The 21,498-nt window shown below is 42.0% G+C and overlaps 1 pseudogene; it reads left to right on the forward strand.

Annotated features, from left to right (window-relative positions):
- Nucleotides 1-15,460: 15,460 nt before the first annotated feature.
- On the forward strand, nt 15,461-17,525 carry LOC142865834 (calcineurin B homologous protein 1 pseudogene; annotated as a pseudogene).
- The last annotated feature ends 3,973 nt before the right edge of the window (nt 17,526-21,498 follow it).

Here is a 21,498-nt window from a genome sequence, read left to right on the forward strand (position 1 = left end):
AGGGTTACATATATTGCCCCTGCCACCCCTCCCCGCCCCAACATGCCAGAGCTTAAGCATGTCCAAGCCCCAGGTGGTGCGCACCGCACCCATTATGTACGTATACACCCTTCTCCTCCTTCCCCCTCCAACCAGACCTCCACCTGATAAAAGTTTCTTTTTTTTTAGTTTTTACATTTCATATTTTATATTTTACATTGTATATCTTTGCCTCTCCCTAAGAAGGGTTAGAGGTATGCCCTTCCCCCCCAAAAAATGTAGAAAGGAGATTTAATCAATAATCAAAAACCCTCCAACAAAGAAAAACCTTAGTGAAAATCACTTCACTGGTGAACTACAACAAACATCTGAATAATAATTAACAGCAATCTTGTCAAGCTTATCAATAATTTAAGGAGGAGAGGAACATTTTCAAGTTCATTCTATGAGGCCAACATTACCTTAATAACAAAGCTAGATGAAAACACTACACAAAAGAGCAGAACAATATCCCTGACCAATATTAATTCAAAAATCCTCAATAAAATACTAGCAAACTAAATTCAACAACACATAAAAGGATGATATACAATGTGGCATATTATTCTTTTGATACTATTGGTACTTTTGGTACTAGTGGCATTTATTTATTCCTGGAACACAAGGATGAATCAACATATGAAAGTCAGCACAATACACCATATGAACAAAATGAAAGGCAAAAACCACATGATCATGATCATCTGAACTGATGCATTAAAAACATTTGAAAAAATTCAAACCCTTTCAAGATAAAAATCCAACAAATGAGGAATAAAAGACAATTCCCTTAACATAATAAAGGCCAAATATGAAACTTCCACAGATAACATCATATTCAATGGTGAAAGATTGAGAGTTTTTCCTTTAATATCAAGAATAAGTCAAGGAAGGATGCCCACTCACAACACTTCTACTCAATATAGTATCGAAAGCCTTATTTGGAACAATTAGGAGAAAGGAAGAGAGAAAGGAAGAAAGGAAGGAAGGAAGGAAGAAAGGCACCCAAACTAGAAAGGAAAAAGTAAAACTATATCTGTTCACAGATGGCATGATTTAAAATGAAGAAAACACTAGAGATTCCACAAAAAAAACTCTTCATAGTAATAAACAAATTCAATAAAGTTGAAGGACACAAAATCAACATTCACAAATCAGTTGTGTTTCTACACAATAAAATGAACAATTCAAAAAGGAAATTAAGAAAATATTTACACTTACAAGGGGGGCACCCAGAAAATGGCGGATGAGAAACACCGCCAGACAGAGTGTCTCTGCAGGAAAGACAGATTCTAGCAGAAATTAGAAGAAAGAAGCAAGAAGACGAGCCTACATCGGATGAGGGTTGGAAGGAGGAGTACCTGAGACCACGGGAGACTCCACAGGAGGTCATAGAGGAGAACTGGAAGCTGGGACCCCCAGAGCAGCCCAGAGACCAGCGGAAAGTGTAGGTGGATCAGCTGTTTCCCCTTCCCTGCATCTGGGACTGCTGGTGGGCTCTCCAGCGGGTGGAGAGACCTGTGGACACCAGCCCAGCGACGGCCGCTGCCAGTGAGCAGTAAGCCAGTAGCGGACACGGCACCAAGCTCCCAACTCCCTCCGGGCACATCCATGTGCACAGACCCGAGCCGCGCAGCAGACGTCATATTGCCTCCTGCTCCCCTCCCTCGACCCTACCCTCGGCTGCCCAGAGAGACAATATAGCCACCAGCTGGAGGCACCTACAGTGAATGGGACCTTCCCTTTTGGGGACCTACAGCTGACTAAGGGGAACTCAGACTGTGAGCTCCCTACCCTCGAGCCCTCCCAGGTGCTACTGGCACAGAGATCCCAGGAGAACAGTGCAGACACTGAGGCTGAGAGACATAGATCTAGCTTGGTCTCCCCATGGATGAATTGGGACTGGCACTGCTCTCCCTGGTGGGGATATAGTTTGAACTCTGGGACCCAGAGGTCAGACCTGCAGACCACATCCCATGCACTGAGGCCTCGCATTGCCCGGGGCACAGAAGGGTTATTTGTGAACAGCCTACTGAGGTGTGTGTGCCTTCAGGGCCAGATCAGCATCCTAGAGGGCAAGCCTCCCCCCAAAGGGAGGCCGTGCGCCCAGCCAAGGTGGCGTTCCTGCCCAGGGAACGTCCCTGCCCGCAGCACAGCCAGGGGAGGCCTGGTAGCGTGTGGTCTGGCCTGCTGTCATAGGCCCAGGAGTAGCCCCGGAGTTGGGGATGGTGGAAAGAAGCCAGGCCCGCTCCAGACTGCAAGTCTCAGACAGCCCCACACCCACACGCAGACTCTCTGACTGAGCCGGGCCATTCCAGCCCTTCCCTGTCAACTTTGCCTGGAAGCAGAGAACAGAACTTTGACCCCTGCTAATGACATTGGTGGTGCCTGAGGGTAGGCTTACCCAACCCAGCTCCGCCCAGACTCTCTCCTACACTAGCCCTCACCAAAGGGGAGAAAAGGACACACCTGGATTCCTAGGGCCCAACTCACCACCTGAGGCACTGGAGTTCTCTCTACAGGAACAAGAGCTGATGACAGGACATAAAAACAACAGCATAGCCTGTTCCTCCAAGCAAGTGCCACCTACTAACAGGGAGAGCATCCTGCACACCCTTTTCATGACACCTACAGACTCATTATACAGGGAGTGGTCCAATCTCACTCACAGACACAACCTATCTGCTCAGAAACTAAACAAGGTGTGTGAATACCCAAACACAAACCTAAAGGAAAGAAACAACAACTGATCGAACTGGAAAGCAATCAGCGAAGGAACTCAGGAAATATGAAGAAACAAATGGAAAACACACCCCCAGGAGCCCCAGGCCCCTAGAAATGGGCACCAACCAAAATCAGGCAACCAAAATGACAGAAGAGGAATTTCGTATGTGGATCATAAGAACACTCACCAACCTGCAAGAACAACTCAATAAACAACACAAAGAAACCACAAAAAGCCTCCAGGATATAGAATAAAAGTTCACTAAAGAAATACACACAATTAAGAAAAGTTTAACCAAACTCCTGAAAATGAGGAATCAATTCAGGGAACTACAAAATACAGTGGAAAGTCTCAAGAACAGGGTAGATCAAACAGAAGAAATAATCTCAGAGATTGAAGATAACACCCTCCAATTAAATAAATCAGTCACAGAAATAGAGCAGAGAAACAAGAGAAAAGAGCAAAGCCTGCAAGAGATGTAGGATTATGTGAAGAAACCTAATGTGAGATCATAGGGTTACCAGAAGGGGAAGAAGACAACACTCAAGGGTTGGACAAGCTGTTTGAAGATATAATAGAGGAAAATTTCCCAGGCCTTGCTCAAAATCTCGATATACAAGTTCAAGAAGCTCAGAGGAATCCTGGGAGATTCGATACAAACAGGAAGACGTCACAACATGCAGTCATCAGACTGGCCAAAATATCAACTAAAGAGGCCCTTCTAAGAGCTATAAGACGAAAGAAGCAAGTAACATACAAGGGAAAGCCAATTCGAAAAACATCAGACTTCTCTAATGAGACTTTATAAGCAAGGAGAGACTGGGGCCCCATTCTCATTCTTTAGAAGCAAAACAATGCCCAGCCTAGAATCTCATTCCCTGCAAAACTAAGCTTCGTATATGAAGGAGAAATAAAGACATTCTCAGACAAGCAAAGGCTCAGAGAATTCACCAAGACAAGACCAGCCCTACAAGAAGTACTCAAAACAGCGTTATGCAGGGAACATCATAATAATAACCCACGAATATAAAAACAACCAAAACCCAAAGATTAAAAGCGAGATATCACAATGGCTCAAGACAGAAATCATAGTAACAACATCCAACCCAAAAGAATGAACAGTAATCTACCTTGCTTATCAGTTCTCTCAATAAATGTGAATGGCTTAAACTCTCCACTCAAGAGACATAGGCTGGCTGACTGGATAAGAAAATACAGGCCAAGTATATGCTGTCTTCAGGAAGCACATCTAACCTGCAAAGATGCATATAGACTAAAAATAAAAGGCTGGAGATCAGTATTCCAAGCAAATGGAAGCCAAAAGAAGGCTGGTGTGGCAGTTCTAATTTCAGACGATTTAGTTTTTAAACCAACAAAAGTAGTGAAAGAGGGTCATTATATAATGGTGAAGGGCACAGTTCTACAAGAGGAGATAACAATTTTAAATATATATACACCCAACTTAGGTGCACCCAGTTTCATAAAGCAAACCTTACTGGAGCTAAGCAAATGGATTAATAGCAACTCCATAATCACTGGATATTTCAACACCCAACTGACGGCACAAGACAGATCCTCCAAAAAGAAAATTAATAAAGAAATAAGAAACTTAACAAAACTCTAGAACAATTGGTCTGACTGACAGTTACAGAACATTCTATCCAAAATCCACTGAATATACGTTCTTCTCAACAGCTCACGGGACATTCTCTAAGATTGACCGTATCCTAGGACACAAAGTAAACCTCAAGAAATTTAAAAAAATAGAAATCATACCATGTATCTTCTCAGATCACAGTGGAATAAAAGTAGATATCAACCATAACAGTAACTCAGATTTCTACACAAAAACGTGGAAATTAAACAACCTCCTACTAAATGATTACTTCATAAATGAAGAAATCAAGACGGAAATAAAAAAATTCTATGAAGAAAATGACAATGGAGAGACAAGTTATCAACTCCTCTGGGACACAGCTAAAGCAGTTCTGAGAGGAAAGATTATCTCCATAAATGCCTATAACCAAAAGTCAAAAATATCACAAATATACAATCTAATGAAATAAATCAAATAGCTGGAAAAAGAAGAAAAGACCAGCCCCAATCCAGCAGAAGAAGTGAAATCAACAAGATCAAATCAGAACTAAATGAAATTGAAAACAGGGAAGGTATTCAGGCGATTAACAAAACAAAAAGTTGGTTCTTTGAAAAAATAAACAAAATTGACACACCACTGGCTAAGCTAATGAAAAGCAAAAAAGAGAAATCTCTAATAAGCTCCATCAGGAATAAAAAAGGAGTTATCTCAACTGATGCCAAAGAGATACAAGACATATTTATGAGTACTACAAAAATCTTTATTCACACAAATTGGAAAATGTGGAGGAAATGGACAAATTTCTAGAAACACACAGCCTCTCTAGGCTCAACCAGGAAGAAATAGATTCCCTGAACAGACCAATCTCAACAGCTGAAATAGAAACAGCTATTAAAAATCTCCCTACAAAGAAAAGTCCAGGTCCAGATGGCTTCACACCCGAATTTTACCACACTTACAAAGAAGAACTAGTACCTATCTTGCAGAAACTATTCCACAATATCGAGAAGAACGGAAACCTCCCGGACACATTTTATTAAGCGAATATTACTCTGATACCAAAACCGGGATAGGATGCAACAAAAAAAGAAAACTACAGACCAATATCCCTAATGAATATAGATGCAAAAATTTTCAACAAAATCTTAGCTAACCGAATCCAGATGCTTATCAAAAGAATAATCCATCGCGAGCAAATGGGCTTCATCCCAGGGATGCAGGGATGGTTCAACATACGGAAATCTATAAATGCAATTCACCACATAAACAGAAGCAAAAACAAAGACCACATGATTCCTTCAATAGATGCAGAAAAAGCTTTTGACAAAATTCAACACCCTTTCATGATACGAACGCTTAAGAAAATAGGCATAGAAGGGACATACCTAAAAATGATACAAGCCATATATGACAGACCCATAGCCAACATCATACTGAATGGGGAAAAACTGAAAACATTCCCACTTAAAACTGGAACCAGACAAGGCTGCCCACTATCTCCACTTCCATTCAACATAGTGCTGGAAGTCCTGGCTACAGCAATCAGACAGAAAATTGGAATTAAAGGTATCCAAATATGGGCAGAAGAGATCCAACTTTCACTGTTTGCTGATGATACGATATTATATTTAGAAAACCCCAAAGATTCAACCAAGAAACTCCTGGAACTGATCATTGAATATAGTAAAGTCTCAGGATACATAATCAATACACAGAAATCAGAGGCATTCGTATACGCCAACAATCAAATTGAGAACCAAATTAAAGACTTAATACCCTTCACAAATCAACAAAGAAATTAAAGTACCTAGGAGTATACTTAACGAAGGAGGTAAAAGACCTCTACAGGGAGAACTATGAAACACTGAGTAAGGAAATAGCAGAGGATGTAAACAGATGGAAATCCATTCCATGCTCGTGGATCGGCAGACTCAACATCATTCAAATGTCTATACTACCCAAACTGATCTACAGATTCAATGCAATATCTATTAAAATCCCATCAGCATTCATCACAGATATAGAAAAAATAATTTTACGCTTCATATGGAACCAAAGAAGACCCCGAATATCAAGAGCGATTCTAGGCAACAAAAACAAAATAGGAGGCATTAATATGCCAGATATCAAACTATACTACAAAGCTGTAGTAATTAAATCAATATGGTATTGGCACAAAAATAGGAATATTGACCAGTGGAACAGATGTGAGAATCCTGATATAAAACCATCCTCATATAGCCATCTCATCTTTGACAAAGCAGACAAAAACATACGCTGGGGAAAAGAATCCCTTTTCAATAAATGATGCTGGGAAAACTGGATAGCCACTTGTAGAAGGCTAAAGCAGGACCCACACCTTTCACCTCTCACAAAAATCAACTCACGCTGGATAACAGACTTAAACCTAAGGTATGAAACTATTAGAATTCTAGAAGAAAAATTTAGAAACACTCTCCTAGACATCGGCCTAGGCAAAGGGTTTATGAAGAAGTCCCCAAAGGCAATCAAAGCAGCAACAAAAATAAATAAATGGGACATGATGAAACTAAAAAGCTCTGCACAGCCAAAGAAATAGTCATGAAAGTAAACAGACAACCTACAGAATGGGAGAAAATTTTTGCATCCTATGCATCTGATAAGGGACTGATAAGTAGAATATACTTAGAACTCATGAAAATCAGCAAGAAAAATTCAAATAACCCTGTCAAAAATATGGCAAAGGGCTTGAACAGAAACTTTTCTAAAGAAGACAGAAGAATGGTCAACAAACATATGAAAAAATGCTCAACATCTCTAATTATCAGGGAAATGCAAATCAAAACTCCAATGAGATATCACTTAACTCCAGTGAGAATGCCTTTATCAAAAAGTCTCCAAATAACAAATGCTAGCGTGGATGTGGAGAGAGAGGAACACTCCTACACTGCTGGTGGGACTGCAAACTAGTTCAACCTCTGTGGAAAGCAATATGGAGATACCTTAAAGCGATACAAGTGAATCTACCATTTGATCCAGCAATCCCATTGCTGGGCATCTACCCAAAAGATCCAATGACACTCTACAAAAAAGACACCTGTACTCGAATGTTTATAGCAGCACAATTCATAATTGCAAGGCTGTAGAAACAGCCCAAGTGCCCATCAATCCAAGAATGGATTAATAAAATGTGGTATATGTATACCATGGAGTACTATTCAGCTCTAAGAAACAATGGTGACATAGCACATCTGATATTTTCCTGTTTAGAGCTGGAACCCATACTACTAAGTTAAGTATCCCAAGAATGGGAAAAGAAGCACCACATATATTCACCAGCAAAGTGATATTAACTGAGTAGCACTTAAGTGGACACATAGGTACTAAATTAATAGGGTATTGGGGAGAGGGAGGGGAGAGGGGGCGGGTATATACATACATAATGAGTGACATGTGCACCATCTTAGGTATGGTCATGCTGGAAACTCAGAGTTGTGGGGGGAGGGGGAAAGGGCATTTATTGAAACCTTAAAATCTGTACCCCCATAATATGCCGAAATAAAAAAAACAGTAAAATTAGAAAAAAGAAAGAAACAATGGTGATATAGCACATCTTATATTTTCCTGGTTTGATGTGGAACCCATACTACTAAGTGAAGTATCCCAAGAATGGAAAAACAAGCACCAGATATATTCACCAGCAAACTGTTATTAACTGAGTAGCACCTAAGTGGACACATAGGTACTACAGTAATAGGGTATTGGGCAGGTGGGAGGGGGGCGGGTATATACATACATAATAAGTGAGATGTGCAGCATTTGGGCGATGGTCATGCTGGAAACTCAGACTTGTAGGGGAGGAAGGGCATTTATTGAAATCTTAAAATCTGTACCCCCATAATATGCCGAAATAAAAAAATATATTTGCACTTACAATAGCATAAAAAATAAAATACTTAGGAATAAAACTAAAGGGCAAAAGACTTCTACACTAAAAACCACAAACACATTGCTGAAAGAAATTTTAAAAAAAGACATTCTATGTTCATGGATTGTTCATGAATCTTAATATTGTTAAGATGTCATTACCAAAAATGATCTACAGATTCAACTAAATTGCTACAAAATTTCCAATGGTATTTTTGCAGAACTAGAAATATCATCCTCAAATTTATTTGGAATCCCAAGGAACACCAAATAATTAAAACAATTTTGAAAAGCAAAAGAACAAAGACAGAGGATATATACTTCCTGATTTCAAAATATTTCAAAGCTACAGTAATCAAAATAATGTGGCACTGGCATAAAAATAAACATTTACACCAATGAAATAGAATGGAGAATCCAGAAAAAACCCTCACATATGTAGTCAAATAACATTATAAGCAGCAGTATCCCAGAACTCAAATATAAGGATGAAACAGTCCCCAGGGCCACAGAAAAGTGAAAAAACTCCAAGCAGATGATAAGAGTGTCACACTTCCAAATCCAAAATACCACTCCCCTAATCTGCCTGGCACAAAGTGCATGAAAGATTTTCCCCCAACACATGGTTTCTACACTGAAAAAAGTGAGATGAAGGTGGACAACAGCATTCCCATTACCTTGGGTTCCCTGGCAGAAGACTGCCCTTGTCTCAACCCATAGAGAACATTGGGAGTGCCTGAGAAAAGAAATATCCCTGAGGACAGGCAGGAACAAGGGAAGAAGCAGTACAAACATCCAGATCCCTGAAAACTCTGCTATGTAATGTGGCCAAAAGAGATGCCAATCAGAGTGGCTGCTCAGCAGCTGTACACTGTAGGAAATTCAATCCATAGGTCCCCTGGGCATGAATCTCTAACCAGCCTTCCAATTATTCCAAGATAGCTTCTTTGGGACTGCCCTCATTTGGGACAGGTGGAACTCTATTAGAACCAAGGCAAACCTGAGGTTAAGGTGCCATCTAGTGCCAAAAAGGAGGCAGCGACCAAGTGTGTGTGTGGGGAAATCAACTGGCAAATTACAAAAAAAAATCAATAAACAAACATACACAATAAAAAATTTAAAAGCCATACAGAGAAGATTGGAATAAACAACTAACCTTTAAATGAAAAGATATATATGTATATCCACAAAAAAAGAGCAAATAGGGAACTATGACATCTTTAATAGGACAAAGCAAGAACTCAGTGAATAACCCTAATGAGGTAGTGATATGGAGACTCTCTGACCAAGAATTCAAAATAGTAGTTTTTAAGACTTCTCTTCTGTATATAAAAACCGAAATAGCATTTTTAAGAAAAATAAGTGGCCTCCAAGATACACAAAAAGCAATTCAGACATTTACCAAAGAAATGGATGAAGAGCTTGAAATAATGAAAATATCAAACAGAAATCTTAGAATTGAAAAATACATTTTCTGAACTGAAAAATTCATTAGAGTCTCTCAACAGACGAATGGGTCAAGAAGAGGAAAGAATCAGTGAGCTTGAAAACAGGCTATTTAAAAATACACAGAGAAGAAAGAAAGAAAAAAGGAACAAAGATCTCCTACAATATATAGAAAATTACGTTAAAACACCAAATCTAAGGACTACTGATGCTCAAGTGGGAGTTGAGCAAGAGAAAGGGGTAGAAAGTTTATTTAAAGAAATAATAACAGAAAACTTCAAATTCAAAAGTTGAGAAAAAGATGAATATCCAAGTACAGAAAGGTCAGAGAACACCAAAGAGATTCAACCCAAATAAGACTACCCCAAGACATATAACAATCCAACTCTCAAAGGCCAATGACAAAGAGAGTATTCTAAAAGTAGCAATAGAAAAGAGCTAAAAGGAAAAACATATAAAGGGACTCCAATTCATCTGGCAACAGATTTCTCAATGAGACCCATACAGGCCAAGCTGGAGTGGGATGACATTTTGAAAGGGTTGAAAGAAAAAAATGCCAAACAAGAATACTATATCCAGCAAAGCTATCCTTCAAATATGAAGGAAAGATAGTCTTTCCCATACATAAAAAGCACCAGATCTGTCTGATAAGAAATGCTAAAGGGAGTTATTCAGTCTGAAAGAAAAAAAAAGAAAACTAACGTGCCCAAAGAAAACATTCAAAGGAATAAAACCCACTGGGAAAATTTTATAATGGACAAATCCTGGGTTATCTTTTAAAAATTTAGTGCATAAATGTTTCTTTTAATTTCAAAATATTAAGGGGGTACAAATGTTTTAGGTTACATGGATAATTTTTGTAATGCTTGGTCCTGGCTATAGGTGTGCCCATCACACAAATAGTGATCATAGTACCCATTAAGTTGGTTTATTCCCCTCCTCTCCTCCCTCCTCACCCCTGTTTGCTTTCCACTGAATTTTACTTCCTTCTGTGCACATGTGTGATTATCGGTAAGTTCCAATTTAATAGTGAGTACGTGTGGTGTTTGTTTTTCTATTCCTGTGATACTTCACTTAGGAGAATGGTCTCCAGTTTCATCCAGATTGTTGCAAAGGGTATTATTTCATCCTTTCTATGGGTGAGTAGTACTCCACAGTGTACATATTCCTCATTTTATTAATCCACTCATTTCTATTTGTGTGGAATGTATTTTTCCTTCCTTTCTTGTTGAGTCTATGTGTGTCCTTGTACTTTAGATGCATTTCCTGGAGACAGAAGATATTTGGGTTGCATTTTTCATCCATTCAGCCAGCCTATGTCTTTTGAGAGGAGCATTCAGTCTGTTCACATTGATAGCATTGATATGTGGGATATTGGTCTGTTAATCCTGTTGGGTAGTCCCTTACTGCTTTGTTTTACCTCTTGTTCTATTGTTTTTTAGGACTTGTGAGCTTTGGGGTGATATATATATATATATATATATATATATATATATTTACAGTGGTGGATATCTGTTTGCTGACTTGTGTATAGTGTTGTCCTGAGTATTTTATGCAAAGCAGGTCTGGTCATGGAAAATTCCCTCAGTGTTTGCTTGTCTGGAAAGGACTTAATTTCTCTGTCTGTTATGAAACTTAGTTTTGCAGGATACAAAATTTTAGGCTATCAGTTTAAGTTGATTGAAGAGGGGCCCAAATTTCTTCTGTCTTGTAAGACTTCTGCTGAGAAGTCTGCAGTTAGCCTGATGGGTTTTCCTTTGTAGGTTATTTGATGCTTTTGTCTTGCTGCTTGCAGAATTTTCTCCTTCATTTTGATTTTGGGCAGTTTGATTATTGTGTGTCTTGGAGACAACCTATTTTCTATGAATCTTCCTGGTGTTCAATGTCCATCTTGTATCTGTATGTGTCAATTTCTGGCAATGTCTGGGAAGTTTTTCTCAATAATTTCCCCAAATAGGTTTTTCCATGCTTTTAGCTCTTTCTTCTTCACCCTCAGGAATACCTATAATTCAAATGTTATTTCATTTCACATGGTCCCATATCTCTTTCAGTAATTGCTTGAACTTTTTAATACTCTTCTCTGTCTCTTTGAATGACTGGGTTATCTCGAGAGCCTTATCGTCACTCTGAGATTCTTCTCCTTAGTTTAGCCTGTTGTTAAAGCTTTCAACTGCATTTTGAGATTTCCTGAATGACTCTTTCATTTCTTCATGTTCTATTATATCCTTTCTTATGTTGTCTAGCTCTCTAGTGACTTTTTTTCCATTTTTTAATTTCAGCATATTATGGGGGTATAAATGTTAAGGTTATGTATATTGCCCATGCCTCCCTCCCCCTTCGAGTCAGAGCTTCAAGTGTGACCATCCCCTAGACATTGCATATCTCACTCATTATGTTTGTATGTATCCATCCCCTCCTCCCCCCTCCCACCCGCCCGACACCCGGTAAATGTTATTGCTATATGTCCACTTAGGTGTTGATCTGTTAATACCAATTTGCTGGTGAGTACATGTGGTGCTTGTTTTTCCATTCTTGAGATATTTTTATTTTTTTCATTGATTTCTTGAAATATTTTTTAGCTTCTTTTTGTTGGTTTTAAACTTTCTCTTTAATTCCAATCATCTTATATGCCATCCATAGTCTGAATTCCATTTCTGTCATTTTGGCAATTTCCTTGTGGTTGGAGTCCATGACTGTAGCTCCACTGTGTTCCCTTGGGGGTGTCAAAGTATTTTGTTTTTTCATGTTGCAGGGGTTCTTTTGCTGGTTTCTTCTTAACTGGCTCCTCTGCTCTCAGTTATGGGTTAATAGGAATGCAAGGGATGTGCTCTCCTTTGCTGGGGACTCTCTTGAACCAGGTCCAGGAGTGATGGCTACTCAGGGCTGGGGTTGCTGAGTGAAGTGTTGGAACTCAGGGAGGTTCTGCAGGGCTGATGGTAGTGATGAAGACTCAGTAGTGGGGTCTAGGCACAACTCTGGAGTCTCAGGGGTGGAGTTGTAGGCCTCGTGTGGGCCCTGGAGCTACAGGGGCATAGCCTCAGGCTCAGCCACTGTGAGAGCTTCAGAGCTGACTGAGGATTTTGGGGACAGAGCTGCTCCCATGGGGAGCTTTTCCACCAGTGTTGGGACTGCTGATGCCCAGTTGCACAAGCAGGGGTTTCTCTGAGCAGCCCAGGTTCCACATAGGCTGGCTGGAGCTGGTCGTCAGCCAAGGTTCTACCCCCATACCTAGGACCCAGTAAGGCAGTCACCAAGCCTTCCCTCGTGGTGCCTGTGGAGTATGAGGCACCCCCTCTGTTCAGCTTCGATGCCGGGGAGGAAGCATGCTCAGTCCTCAGCCACAGAGCTCAACACAGGGGAATATCTGTTCCCTCCCTGGCCTGGTGGGGATGATGTTTAGGTTACTGCTGGATGGCTGGGTCCTGGGTGGACCTGGCTCTGTGCACCAGAGCAATTAGGATGTTGTCAGTTACAGAAGCCTGGTATTGACAGGTACCAGATCTCTGTTGCACCTGCTGTCTGATGGAATATCTTTGCACAGACTGAGCAACTCCCCAATAAGCCCAGAGGTCTGCAGTGGAAAAGGGAGACCCCTCACAGACTGAGCTTCCTGTAACTTTTGTTTCTCTCCCAATAAACAGTACTCTTGGGTTGTTTATATCTTGCTGTCTTCACTTCTTCCCAGCAGCATGAATTGTATTGGGTCCTCAGCTTAATTTCAGAGATGGTGGGTGGTACTTGTAAGGATCAGCCACGCCCTGTTTTATTGAGTTGGTAGATGCTGTGATAAACTATAGAGTTGTTCCCCCTATCGGCAGTTGATGCTTGCAGGAAAGAGCCAACTGCTGAGATGTTCTTTTGTGCCAGTGGTAAGCTCTAGTCCCTCAGGTGTAGCAGAACCCCAGGCTTTGGGAGGGGCCCTTTAGCTCCCAGGAGGTTGCTTGATCTCCACCACAGCAGAGGTGGATGGAGGAGTGAAGCAGAGTGTGGTTAGGTTGTGCAAGCCTGGAAGGCTTTGCAAAGCCTTGGCAGGGCTGAGAGGTTGTTTTCCCAGCCACTAAGGGGAGCCATTCAGAGGAAAGTCAAAGCAGGCTGTTTAGACAGGGAGGGCTGCTTGTGGGGGAAGGAGCCTGAATGTTTGGTTGCTATGGTGCCCAGGGCTGGGATCTTCCCTCCTAGAGTACCTGTCCTAATTCAACAGCCTGGGTTTTCCTGCAGGGAGGTGGGCGGGAATGGGAGCTCTCCCAGATCGCCATGTATCGGACCCCCACAGTATTCTCCCATCAGCTCTGTCCATGTGGGCTCCCTTGTTCCCCAAGTACAGCTCCCAAACCTCCTCCTCTGTCCCCAAGCAACCCACTCAAATCTGGTGGACGTGGGATCAGACCTACATGTCTAACCTGCTGGTGTGCATCTCCATGAAACGCTGGTGGGCAGGGAGCTCCTAGATCAGGCACACTGGGTCCCTTGCAGGTCCTCTAGGAGACAGGCATGGGCCCCAGTCTCTGTGGAAAATGAAGACTGCAGGACACATCAGCTGGAGATAGGTGACCACTCACCAAATTCTTAGCTTAAACTTCTCTCCTGATTGCAGTGGGGGGACAGGAGGAATCAGAGTCTGAATGGAAGAAAGCTGGTTCTCCGGCCTCTTGGGTCACATTCCTTGGAGGGGAACCCTGCATGGAAAGTCCAAGCTCTGGGATCATGCAAATTCTCCCCACTATTCCATTTTTGCCACAGGGCTTGGACTCGTGGGGGTGAAAAAGTTTCCAAGAACCTTGGTACCTTCAATGGGCTCTGAGCCTCTCTGTGTTTGATCTTCACCAATATCATTTTTGATTAATCTTCTTCCTTCTCTGCTTTGCAATTTTCCTCTGTGAGGTCCCTGGCAGGCTCTGGCACTTCTCTCTATGATCTACACCTGAGCTAAATCTCCTCTCCCCTCTCCTTTATCTGAAACCCTACCTTCCCTCTGGGACAGTCTGACAAGCAATGTCTCTAGCCAGCCATCTTGCCCCTCTCCCAATGTGGTGTGCAATCCACTCATAACATTAGTATGAAGCACAAAAGACAAATTTATCAAAAACAATGATAGCTACAGCAGCCTATTAAGAGATAGGCAATATAAAACTATGTAAACTGAGACAACATAAACTCAAGATGTAGGGTGATAGAGTTAAAGTGTATAAGGTTCTTTTTTTCATTTTGTGTGTTTTTATTATTTTCTTTGTGATCTAAGATAATTTGTTATTTCCCTAAATAAACAGTTATACCTATATGATGGTTTCTGTAAGCCTAATGGTAACCATAATGCAAAATCTTATGATACATTCACAGAAAAAACCCAACAAATTTAAAGCATACTACCAGAGAAAATCACTTAACCGCAAAAGAAGACAGTAAGAAAGGAAGTGAGGAGTTACAAAACAACTAGAAAACAACAAAACTAGAAAACAACAAAATGGCAGTAGTCCTTACTCATAAGTAATAACACTGTTTGAAAATAGACTCAATTCTCCAATTAAATATACATACATAATGAGTGAGATGGGCACCATCTAGGGGATGGTCATGATGGAGACTCAGACTTTTGGGGGGAGGGGAGAAATGGGCATTTATTGAAACCTTAAAATCTGTACCCCCATAATATGCCGAAATAAAAAAAAAAAGCACAGAGTGGCTGAATTGATAAAGAAGCAAGACCCAGCTTTCCTTCCCTCCCTTCAGCCGCTGTCGCTTCAGGCGCCGCTGCTCCTGGAGGAGCTCCCGGCTCGATGATGGGGTCTCGGGCTTCTACGTTACTGCGGGACGAAGAGCTTGAGGAGATCAAGAAGGAGACAGGCTTTTCCCACAGTCAAATCACTCGCCTCTACAGCCGGTTCACCAGCCCGGACAAAGGAGAGAACGGGACTCTCAGCCGGGAAGATTTCCAGAGGATTCCAGAACTTGCCATCAACCCACTGGGGGACCGAATCATCAATGCCTTCTTTCCAGAGGGAGAGAACTAGGTAAACTTCCGTGGATTCATGAGAACTTTGGCTCATTTCCGACCCATTGAGGATAATGAAAAGAGCAAAAATGTGAATGGACCAGAACCACTCAACAGCCGAAGCAACAAACTGCACTTTGCTTTTCGACTATATGATTTGGATAAAGATGACAGGATATCCCGTGATGAGCTGTTACAGGTGTTACGCATGATGGTTGGAGTGAATATCTCAGATGAACAGCTGGGCAGCATCGCAGACAGGACCATTCAGGAGGCTGATCAGGATGGGGACAGTGCCATATCTTTCACAGAATTTGTTAAGGTTTTGGAGAAGGTGGACGTAGAGCAGAAAATGAGCATCCGATTTCTTCACTAAGGGATAGAAACCAAACTGTTCATTACTTTCTAGTATTTAAGAACTGGAACTTGAGAGTCCTCCCATCCACCAGCCCCACCTCCACCCCGTTATTCCCCTTCTCCCAGAGTACTACTGCTGTTGCATGACAGCCCCAAATATATTCTGTCAATACAAACCTGCCTTTGGTATGTAAACAGGGCATTACAGAATGGTACACCCAGTTTATTTCTGTTCATTATCCATTCATAAGTTCTCCATTTATAAATATCATCTTCCCTTGTTCTGCTAATATATGCTACACATCCATCCAGTCTAAGAAAGTGAGAGGGAATAATGCCAAGAACAAGCCAGCAAAGCTCTTTCACCGGATGTAGACTGTAGCCATGTTGCCTTCCCTCTAGTGAGGCTTTGGCATATTTTCCATCCTTTTTATATGTTTTTTGCTCCCTACTTCTCTGTCATCCCACAAACGATTCACTTAGTCTAATAGTATCTTTACTTTTTATTGAGTCTCAAAATCTCCTCTGTTCTACTTGGCACCCCAAGCTATGCCTGTTAAATATATTTCTGACTTGGCAGGATAGTTCGGTGGTCTGGCAGTTTTTATTCACCTTCACACTTCAATGGGTCTCTGGAATTTTGCCTCTCTGGGAGCTTTTTGGTAACCAACATTTCTCTCTGAAGAATGAGACCATCTCTTTGTCCCTTGCACTATGTTTTGTCATCAAAGGGCTGCTAGGTGAAGATTTCCTTTTTGAAAGGTTGCCTTGGTGAGGTATAGAGCCACGTCTTGTCCAGGGCCCTCTACCTCTGGCTTCTGATTCTTAACTTACGTACCCATGTGGCTCTGTTAGTGCTGATTATTCAGAAAAGAGCCATATGCCTGCAAGTTTGCTTAGTTTTGGGACACTGTTACCACCAGAATGGCTGCTCTGACAATATGCTTGGGGACTTTCTCATGGCTTTTTAAACAAGGAGGTTTGGCACCCCCTAAAGCCTCCTGAATTCATGCCTGTGAAGCATGATTTATGCCTCAGTGTTATGTACACTGGAATGCTTTCCACCTCATGTTTCCATGTAGAAAGATTAGTGTTACGGAAGTGCCTAATTTATCCCAGTACAAAAGATTTAAAGATTGTCTTCAGTGTCTTGAAGTTTTATACAAAATTCTTTATGAATTTTATACTTGGCAAATGTTAATGATGGAAGCCATAGGTCAGCTCCTAATGCAGGTCCAAAGCATTGAAAGTATTGTATCATTAGCTGCCTGGTTGTGTAAGCTTCTTAGTTCTTCATGTAGACCACTGCTAATCCCTTAGGGGTCTGGCACTGGTGCCACAACCTAAGGCGGCATCACAGGTCTTTGTGCAAGCCATAGCAACTTCTCTGCCAAAGTCAGCTTAGTTTAAGCTTCAGTGAATAAGGCTGTTGACATCCTAATGTATGTCTGTATGAGTCAATTCATCCATATATCTGCCTCTGGCTGACTTGCTTGCTTGCTAGTTTCCTTGCTTTTGGAAGGCTAAGATGTGTACAAAATTATTTAGGAAGGGGATTGCTAAAAAATATCACTCATTGCAAAGGGATGGGGAAGGGTGGGGGGACAGGGGACTGGCCAGGCTGGATGGCTCAAGTGTAAACAAATAAGGAATTTTTTATGAAGTATCAGTCTGACTTTATGATTAAGTGATGTAATATAGGAATTGGATAAAAGGGAATAATTGTCTGATACTGATCTGTTAGAGAGGTACTTCAGAGGCTCCTTGATTTACATATTTAAAGTTCCTAAGATTATGGCTTTTCTCCCTTTTGGCTGTACAGCAAACTGTTTTAATCCACAGTTGTGCCTTATTGTTCCATAAAATTGTATCATTGATCCATCAATAAACACTTGTGGTTAAAACAAAACAAAACAAAACAAAACAAAAAAAGAAGCAAGACCCAAATATATGTTGCTTATAATAAACCCACTTCACCTATAAAGACACATATCAACTGAAAGAGAAAGGGTGAAAAAAGATGCTCCATGCAACTGGAAACCAAAAAAGGAGCAGGAGTAGCTATAATTATATCAGCTAAAATATACTACAAATCAAAGGCTGTAAAAAGAGACAAATAAGGCAAATAAGGTCATCATATAATGATAAATGGGCCAATTTAGCAAGAGAATGTAACAATTATAAACATTTGTGCACCCAATGCCAGTGCTTCCAAGTATATAAAGCAAACATTAATAGACCTAAAGGGAGAGATATACTATAATAAAATAATAGTAGCAACTTTAACACCCCACTCTCAGTATGGACATATATCCAGACAGAATATTAGAAAAGAAACAGTGGAGTTAAACTACATACTAGATCTAATATATTTAACTGACATTGACAGAACATTTCACCCAACTTCAGAATACATATTAATTTCATCAGCACATGGAACATTCTCTAGAATAGACCATATCCTAGAACCAAAAACAAATGTCAACAAATTTTAAAAAGTAGAAATCTTATCAAGTATCTTTTCTGAACAAAATGGAATAAAACTAGACATCAATGACAGGAGGAACCTTGGCAATGTCACAAACACATGACAATTAGACAACATGCTCCTTAAATACCAATGAGTCAATGAAGAAATTAAGAAGAAACTAAAAAATTCTTAAAATAACTGAAAATGGAAATACAACATATAAGAAAAAGCAATACTAAGAAGGAAGTTTATAGCAATAACTGCTTATATCAAAAGAGTAGAAAGACTTAAAATAATCAACCTAAATATACACCTCAAGGAACTAGAAAACAAGAAAAAAAATCTAAACCCCAAATTAGTAGAAGGAAAAAAATAATAAAGATCAAAGCAGAGGGGGCGGAGCAAGATGGCGGACGAATAACATCGCCAGACAGAGTGTCTCTGCACAAAAGACAGATTCTAGCAGAAATTAGAGGAAAAAAGCAAGAAGACGAGCATACAGCGGACAAGGGCCGGAAGGAGGGGTACCTGAGACCCCGGGACAATCCACGGGAGGAGGCTGCGGAGGAGAACTGGAGGCTGAGACCACCTGAGCAGCCCGGAGACCAGCGGCAAGGGTAGGTGGATTTGCTGTTTCCCTCCCCTGCATTCGGGACTGCTGGTGGGCTCCCCAGCGGGTGGAGAGACCTGCGGACACCAGCCCAGAGACCGCCACCGCCTGCCAACGGTGAGCCAGTAGCAGACGTGGCACCAGGTTCTCAACTTCCTCCGGGCACCTCCGTGTGCACAGACCCGAGCCCCGTGGCAGGCGCCATATTGCCTCCTCCTCCCCTCTGCCGACCCTACCCGTGGCTGCCCAGAGAGACAATACAGCCACCAGCCGGAGGCACCTCTAGGAAATGGGACCTTCCCGTTTGGGACCCTACACCTGACTCAGGGGAACTCAGACTGTGAGCTCCCTACTCGCCCGCCCTCCCAGGTGCTGCTGGCACCGTGTTCCAAGGAGAACAGTGCCGACTCAGAGGCTGAGAGACATAGACCCAGCTTGGGCTCCCTGTGGGTGAATTGGGACCGGAAATCCTCTCCTTGGTGGGGATACAGTTTGAACTCTGGGACCCAGAGGTCGGACCTGCAGACCAGATCCCCTGCACCGAGGGCTAGCATTGCCCGGGGCACAGAAGGGTTATACGTGAACAGCCTACTGAGGTGTGTGTGCCTCCAGGGGCGGATCGGCGTCCTAGAGGGCAACCCTCCTCCCAGGAGGAGGCCGTGCACCCAACCCAGGTGGCGTTCCTGTGCAGGGAACCTCCCCGCAGGCATCACAGTCCGGGGAGGCCTGGTGGCTTGTGGTCTGGCCTGCTGGCAGAGGCCCAGGAGTAGCTGCAAAGTTGGGGAGGGTGGAAAGAAGCGAGGCCCGCTCCACACTGGGGGTCTCAGACAGCCCCACCCCACACATAGACTTTCTGGCTGAGCGGGACCATTTCAGCCCTGCCCTGACAGCTCTCCCTGGAAGCAGAGAACAGAACTTTGACCCCTGCTAACGGCCTGAGGGCAGGCTTACCCAACCCAGCTCCGCCCAGAACAAGAGCTGTTAACAGGACTCAAAATCAACACCATAGCCTGTTCCTCCAAGCAAACGCCACCTACTGACAGGGACGGCATCTTGCACAGCCTTTCCACGGCACCCACTGACTCAATATACAGGGAGTGGTCCAATTTCACCCACAGACACCACCTAATGCCTCAGAAACTAAACAAGGTGTGTGAATACCCAAACAATAACCTAAGGAAAGAAACAACAACTGATCGACATGGGAAGAAATCAGCGAAAGAACTCAGGAAATATGAAGAACCAAACGGAAAACACACCCCCAAAGAGGAGCACCAGCCCCCTAGAAATGGATACCGACAAAATCAGGCAACCAATATGACAGAAGAGGAATTTCGTATGTGGATCATAAGAACACTCACTCAGCTGCAACAACAACTCAATAAGCAACACAAAGAAACCACAAAAGGTCTCCAGGATATGGGAAAAGAAATAGACACATTGAAGAAAAGTGTAACCGAACTCCTGGAAATGAAGAATCAATTCAAGGAACTACAAAATACAGTGGAAAGTCTCAAGAACAGGGTAGATGAAACAGAAGAAAGAATCTCAGAGCTTGAAGATAACACCCTCTAATTAAATAAATCAGTCACAGAAATAGAGCAGGGAAACAAGAGAAAAGAGCAAAGCCTACAAGAGCTGTGGGATTATGTGAAGAAACCTAATGTGAGGGTCATAGGGTTACAAGAAGGGGAAGAAGAAAACACTCAAGGGTTGGACAAGCTGTTTGAGGATATAATAGAGGAAAATTTCCCAGGCCTTGCTTGCAATCTTGATATACAAGTTCAAGAAGCTCAGAGGACCCCTGGGAGATTCAACGCAAACAGGAAGACGTCACGACATGCAGTCATCAGACTGACCAAAGTATCAACTAAAGAGGCCCTTCTAAGAGCTGTAAGACAAGAGAAGCAAGTAACATACAAGGGAAAGCCAATTCGAATAACATCAGTCTTCTCTAATGAGAATTTACAAGCAAGGAGAGACTGGAGCCCCATTCTCACTCTTTTGAAACAAAACATTCTGTTGGGTTGGATGTTGCTGCTATGATTTCTGTCTTGAGCCATTGTAATATCTTGCCTGAGTTTGGTTGGTGTCCATTTCTAGGGGGCTGGTGCTCCTCTTTGGGGGTGTGTTTTCCGTTTGGTTCTTCATATTTCCTGAGTTCTTTCGCTGATTTCTTCCCATGTTGATCAGTTGTTGTTTCTTTCCTTAGGTTATTGTTTGGGTATTCACACACCTTGTTTAGTGTCTGAGGCATTAGGTGGTGTCTGTGGGTGAAATTGGACCACTCCCTGTATATTGAGTCAGTGGGTGCCGTGGAAAGGCTGTGCAAGATGCCGTCCCTGTCAGTAGGTGGCGTTTGCTTGGAGGAACAGGCTAT

Source organism: Microcebus murinus, chromosome X, assembly GCF_040939455.1.
Source record: "Microcebus murinus isolate Inina chromosome X, M.murinus_Inina_mat1.0, whole genome shotgun sequence".
NCBI classification, from domain to species: domain Eukaryota; kingdom Metazoa; phylum Chordata; class Mammalia; order Primates; family Cheirogaleidae; genus Microcebus; species Microcebus murinus.